Consider the following 6,662-nt stretch of genomic DNA (forward strand, 5'->3'; position numbering starts at 1 on the left):
CAGCTGTGCGGATACCCCCCCAGTCCTGAAGTGGAGAGGGGAGCTGCAGACTGCAGGACACACACTGTGTGGTTCTGTTTACAAAGGCTCCAAAGCAAGCAAAGCTGAGTTACAAAATTTAGGGTGCGTCCATGGTGACGCCGTAGACAGCAAGGCCCGCTTTGGGTGAGCGCAACCACCCAGCTGTATGGTACCCAAGTCCCTAACACCGCAGCCCACCGCACCAAGTGCAGGCAGTGCACCCCATTGGGAGCCACGTTCCACCACATAAGAAGAGTTCCATCAGTGAGACGGGGACCCCCCTCCAACTCAGGCTTGAGCAGTGGGTGGGGGATACGGGGGTGAGGATGAGCGTCAGGGGCTGATCTCAGCCTCTAACACAGGCCACGGGGTAGCTTTTGCATCTCTCCCTGCCCATGCCTCTGCCACTCCCTAAATGACAGTTGTATCATTTTTGTGACTTCCCAAACATTACCTGAGGGCAGGAAAAGTAGGCTCCAAGGTACAGGGAGCCCGGGACATTGATTGGGATGAGGCAGGTTCTGCCTGAGCACAAAATACATGTCCAACCATCTGCTACTGCTTACAATTTTCCCATTGATGAGAACTGTATGTAAGTGGGATCTTAAACATATCCTGTTGTGTTCGACTTTTGTTACTCGATGTTATATTTGTGACATTTGTCCAAGCTAATTTCCAGTGTAACTCCTTTGAGGGTTGCGGAAGCAGGAAGTTCTCAGAACTTAGTTAATTTAGTTAATTTTTAATTACTTAATTTCAAGAGGAGATGATGTTTTTGGTTTATTCACGCAATGGAATAAAATCAGCAATTAGAATTTGTGAACTACAACTATGACGATCCCATGGGCCAAAAAAACAAAAACAAAACCACTGCCATCAGGTTTTTTCTGACTCATAGTAACCTTATAGGACAGAGTGGAACTGCCCCACAGGGTTTCCAAGGCTGTCAATCTGCATGGAAGCAAACAGCCTCATGTATGTTTGTTCAGCAGAGTGGCTGATGGGTTTGAACCACCAACCTTTTGGTTAGCAGCCCAATGACTTAACCACAGTGCCAACAGTGCTCTCTTAACCCATAGGAGAGCATCACAAGGATGTTTAGTGAAGAAAGCCCATAGCAGAAGAGCACACCCTGTGTGCTCCCATTTGTATATAATCCGTGGGATCAAGTGGCGAACACAGTGGTGACCCCGGTGGTGTGGGTGGAGGAGCATCGGGCCTTGGGGGTCTAGTTCTTAGTTGGGGTGCAGGCTTCATGGGTGCACTCGCTGTGGGAAATTTACCAGATGGTACCCTTGGGACCTAGGCACTTTGTACACACGTCTTATGCTTCAGTAAAAAGCTTATTATGCTCCTATCCCTTTAAAATACAGCTTGTGGGAAACTGCAGAGTGGTTGCACGTCAAACACCCCCCCCCCCCCCGAGAGCCTGTGACAGACCAGCTCTCAGAGCACTGGGGAGCTTCCAGAGCAGAGGGCACCCTGACATCCCCCACGACCTGGAGCAGGTCAGTGTTCACCTGTCTCAGTGGTGGGATGAAAATCAACAAGCTGGAATGCAAGCCCTGTCAGCACCCAGCTCTTTACAGGGAAATTCCCACGAAGGTCAGAAAACCAGGGCTGCAGAGGCAGAAGTTCTCAGAATGCCTCTTTTCCCACAGCCCCTAAGAGTCAAAGTCAGGATGAGGAGGCCCATCTGCAGATGCAGGTTCCCTCTAACCGTGACTCTCGTTCCTCGGGAGGACACACCACAGACACATAATTGCTTGTATGAAATTAACTGACTCAGAGCTGAGCCCCTTGATGATTTTGATGTATATTTAATTGGTGATTCTACAAAGTTCCACTAGACCACAGGGGAGGAGGGGTCAGAGACAGTCATCTCCCCCCCCAACAGTCACCCTTTTGGTGACCTTCTCTGGACCAGTTCCCTGGCCCATGTCTCACTGCAGGCTAATGAGCCAGAGCCACCAACTTTTAATAGCAGAGCCTGGCACGGCGCCTGCGCCTCCCGTCTGCTTGTTAATTATGCTCCTGGGAAAGCATCCCTCAGGCTCCCAGCTCTGAAAACTTCTCCCATCCAGGTTGGCTCAGGTTTTGTCAAATGTAAATATGATTGGGCACCAAGAGGTTTGTGAACTATTCCCAGGAGCCCACAGAACACAAACTTTCTCTCCAACAGGACCCAAAATCAGCAGTGCCGCTCAGCACTGCCCCTTGGGGCAGCTGGAGGAAGCAGGAGTGCCGGCCCCGAGGTGAGCAGCTTTCGGAGGAGAAGAGCAGCCTCAGGCAGCAAAGGCAGCTTCAGTAATGTGGGTGGGGCTGTGAGACCTCAGGCTGAGGCTCCCCGTACACTCCTCACACCGCCAGGTAGTGGCCAGTCTGAGGCCTCTTCCCACCTTCCTCAAGATCATATATATGTAAGAGCTGACCCTCATAAGAACTTGGGGAAGAAATTAAAAGAAGCCAGTAGAAGCTACCTTAGGATGAGAGCCCAGTAAAAATAGCCAGAAGCGGCCAGAGTTGCCTCTGCTTAGTCACACAGACAGTGTGGAAAACCTGCACCTGAAAGTGAACTTCTGAGATCACAAGCCCAAAAGCACCCCCCCACTACACCCCCACCCTGTTAATGAGCCTGACGCATAGTCAGTGAGTTCCCGAAAGCCCATGAATAGTCATAGCTTCCCTATTCCATTTCCTACATCAGCCCTGAAATCTCCAGCTTTGGGGAACCTCCAAATTCCTTGTTGGCACACTTACAATAACAGCACTTCACTCTCCTCACCCCGTGTTCTCCTTATCTACCTGGTAGCCACACCAGGCAGGATCCTCTAGCAGAAATGATCTGCAACAAGGTGAAACCTTCCTCCATCATGCTATTTCCAGCACCTGTTACGTTGTTGTCTAAAAACAGGTCCTGCCAGGTGCAGCTTCTGCCAGTTTGTCATACCACGGTGGCTTGCATGTTGCTGGGAGGCTGGAGGCTGTGCCATCAATATTTCAAATATCAGCAGGGTCCCCCACGGTGGACATGTTTCCGTGGAGCTTCCAAACTAAAACAGACTCGGAAGAAGGAAGAGGCCACCCACTTCTCAAAGAATTGGCCAGTGGAAACCTTATCAATAGCAGCGAACTCCTGTCTAATATGTTACTGGAAAGCTTTATGACTAGCTCTGAAACATTGTTTGATATAATGCCATAAGATCAGCCCCTCATGCCAGAAAGCGCTCAAAATACGACTGAGGGAGAGCTGCCTCCTCAGAGTAGAGTTGACCTTAATGACATGGATGGAGTAAAACTTTCAGGACCTTCATTTGCTGATGGGGCAAAACTCAAAATGGGAAGAAACATCTATGAACATCCATTAATAATTGGAACATGGAATTCATGAGGTATGAATCTAGGAAAATTGGAAATTGTCAAAAATGAAATGAACACATAAATTTTACAATTTTACCATTGATGAGAACTGTATGTAAGTGGGATCTAGGCATTAGTGAGCTGAAATGGACTGGTATAGCCATTTTGAATCAGACAATCATTTGATCTACTATGCCGGGAATGACAAATTGAAGAGAAATGGTGCTGCACTCATCATCACAAAGGATGTTTCAAGATCTGTCCTGCAGTACAACACTATCAGTGACAGGATAATATCCATATGCCCACAAGGAAGACCAAATAATACGACTATTATTCAAATTTACACACCAAGCACTAAACCCAAAAATGAAGAAATTGAAGATTTTTACCAACTTCTGAAGTCTGATATTGACCAAAGATGCAATCAAGGTACATTGATGATTATTGGTGATTGCAATGCAAAAGTTAGAAACAAAGAAGAATCATTGGTAGTTAGAAAATACGGCCTTGGTGATAGAAATGATGCCACAAATTGCATGCTAGAATTTTGCAAGTCCAATGACTTATTCATTATAAATTCCTCTTTTTCAACAAAATAAATAGCAGCTATACACATGGACCTCACCAGATGGAATACACAGGAATCAGATTGACTATATCTGTGGCAAGAGGTGATGGAGAAGCTCAATGTCTTCAGCCAAAACAAGGCCAGGAGCTGACCGTGGAACAGACCGTCAATTGCTCATATGCAAGTTCAAGCTGAAGCTGAAGAAAAGTACAACAAGTCCACAAGAGCCAAAATAGGATCTTGACTATATCCCACCTGAATTTAGAGAACATCTGAAGACTAGATTTGATGCATTGAACACCAGTGACCAAAAACCAGACAAGTTTTTGGATGGCATCAAGAACATCATACATGAAGGAATCAAAAGGTCATTTAAAAGACAGGAAAGGGAGAAAAGACCAGAATGGATGTCAGAAGAGACTCTGAAACTTGCTCTTGAATGGAGAATAGCTAAAGAAAGTTGAAAAAATGACAAGATAAAAGAGCTGAACAGAAAATTTGAAAGAGCAGCTAGAGAAGACAAAGTCAATTATTGTAATGAAATGTGCAAAGATTAGGAAACCAAAAGGGAAAAACATACTCAGCATTTCTCCAGCTGAAAGAACTGAAGGGAAAATTCAAGCCTGGAATTGCAACACTGGAAGATTCTATAGGCAAAATATTGAATAATGCAGGATACATCAAAAGAAGATGGAAGAAATACACCAGGTTACTGTACCAAAAAGGATTGGTCAGTGTTCATTTACTTCAGGAGATGGCATATGACCAAGAACCAATGGTATTGAAGGAAGAAGTTGAAACTGCACTGAAGGAACTGGCAAAAAGTAAGGCTGCAGGAATTGACAGAGCACCCATTGAGATGTTTCAACAAACAGATGTCACACTGGAAATACTTACTCATTTATGCCAAGAAATTTGGAAGACAGTTACCTAGCCAACAAACTAGAAGACACCCATGGAAGACACTGGAGCACCCAAAGAAAGGTGCGCCAATAGAATGTGGAAATTATGAACAATATCGTTAATATCACACATAAGCAAATTTTTGCTGAAGATAATCAAAAAACAGTTGTAGCAGTATATCGATAGGTAATGGCCAGAAATGCAAGCTGGATTCAGAAGAGGATGTGGAACAAGGAACATCACTCCTGATGTCAGATGGATCTTGGCTGAAAGCAACGAATACCAGAAAGATGTTTACTTGTGTTTTATTGACTATGCAAAAGGATTTGACTGTGTAGATCATAACAAATTATGGATAAAACTGAGAAGAATAAGAATTCCAGATCACTTAATTGTGCTCATGAGGAACCTGTACATAGACCAAGAGGCTGTCATTTGAATAGAACAAGGGGACACTGCATGGTTTAAAATCAGCAAAGCTGTGCCTCAGAGTTGTATCTTTTCACCATACCTTTATTCAATCTGTATGATGGGGCAATCTACTTCCATAGTGATACTGCCTCAGAAACCCAAGGAGGGGTCGCTATGAGTTGGGTCTGACTCAACAGCACATAACAACAACAACAATGCTGAGCAAGTAATCCAAGAAGCTGGACAACATGAAGAACAATATGGCATCAGGATTGCAGGAGGACTCATTAACAACCTGCTACATGCAGATGACACAACCTTGCTTGCTGAAAGTGAAGATGACTTGAAGCACTTATTGATGAAGATCAAAGACTACAGTCTGCAGTATGGATTACACCTCAACATAAAGAAAACAAAAATCCTCACAACTGGGCCAATAAGTAGCATCATGATAAATGGAGAAAAGATTGAAGTTGTCAAAGATTTCATTTTACTTGGATCCACAATCAACACCCATGGAAGCAATAGTCAAGAAATCAGATGTCTTACTGCACTGGGTAAATGTGCTTCAAAAGACCTCTTTAAAGTGTTGAAGAGTAAAGATGTCACTTTGGGGACTAAGGTGCGCCTAACCCAAGCCATGGTATTTTCAATCGCCTCATATACATGTGAAGGATGGAAGAAGAGTTGATGCTTTTGAACTGTGATGCTGCCAAAGAATACTGAAAACACGATGGACTACAAGAAGAACAAATAAATCTGTTCTAGAAAAAGTGCAGCTGGAATTCTCCTTCCAGAATGTCCAGACTTCATCTCACCTACTTTGGTCATATTGTCAGAAAGGACCAATCTCTGGAGAAGGATATCATGCTTGGTAAAGTGGAGGTTCAGAGAAAAAGAGGAAGACCCTCAGTGAGATGGATTGACACAGTGGCTGCCATGAAGGGCTCAAGTATAGCAAGGGCTGTGAGGATGGCGCATGACCAGGCAGTGTCTTGTCCTGTCGTAACATGGGGTCACTATGAGTCAGAGCTGATTCGACAGCACCTAACCACAGTAACAGGTATGGCTTCCACTCAATAAAAACATGACATGATGAGGAGAAGGATAGCATTTATTACAAGCACGTGAGTGAGGAGCAAAGAGGGAGTTCCTCAGATTTGGGGAGGTTCAGAGCTTTATACAACTGTGAACAAGGAAGTGAATACAAAGAACACAGATTATATGGATGTCATGGGTTGATATTGCATGCAGATGCAGTACAGCTGATGACACTGATATGTTCAAAAAATGGTGCCTAAGCTCCACCCAGCCATTCCATGGAAGAAAGATGAAGCAGTCTGCTTCCATAAAGAGTTACAGCCTTGGAAACCCTATGGGGGTCGCTATGAGTCAG

Source organism: Orycteropus afer, unplaced genomic scaffold (genome assembly GCF_000298275.1).
Source record: "Orycteropus afer afer isolate SDZICR_OR568_19922 unplaced genomic scaffold, OryAfe1.0 scaffold00038, whole genome shotgun sequence".
NCBI lineage: Eukaryota > Metazoa > Chordata > Mammalia > Tubulidentata > Orycteropodidae > Orycteropus > Orycteropus afer.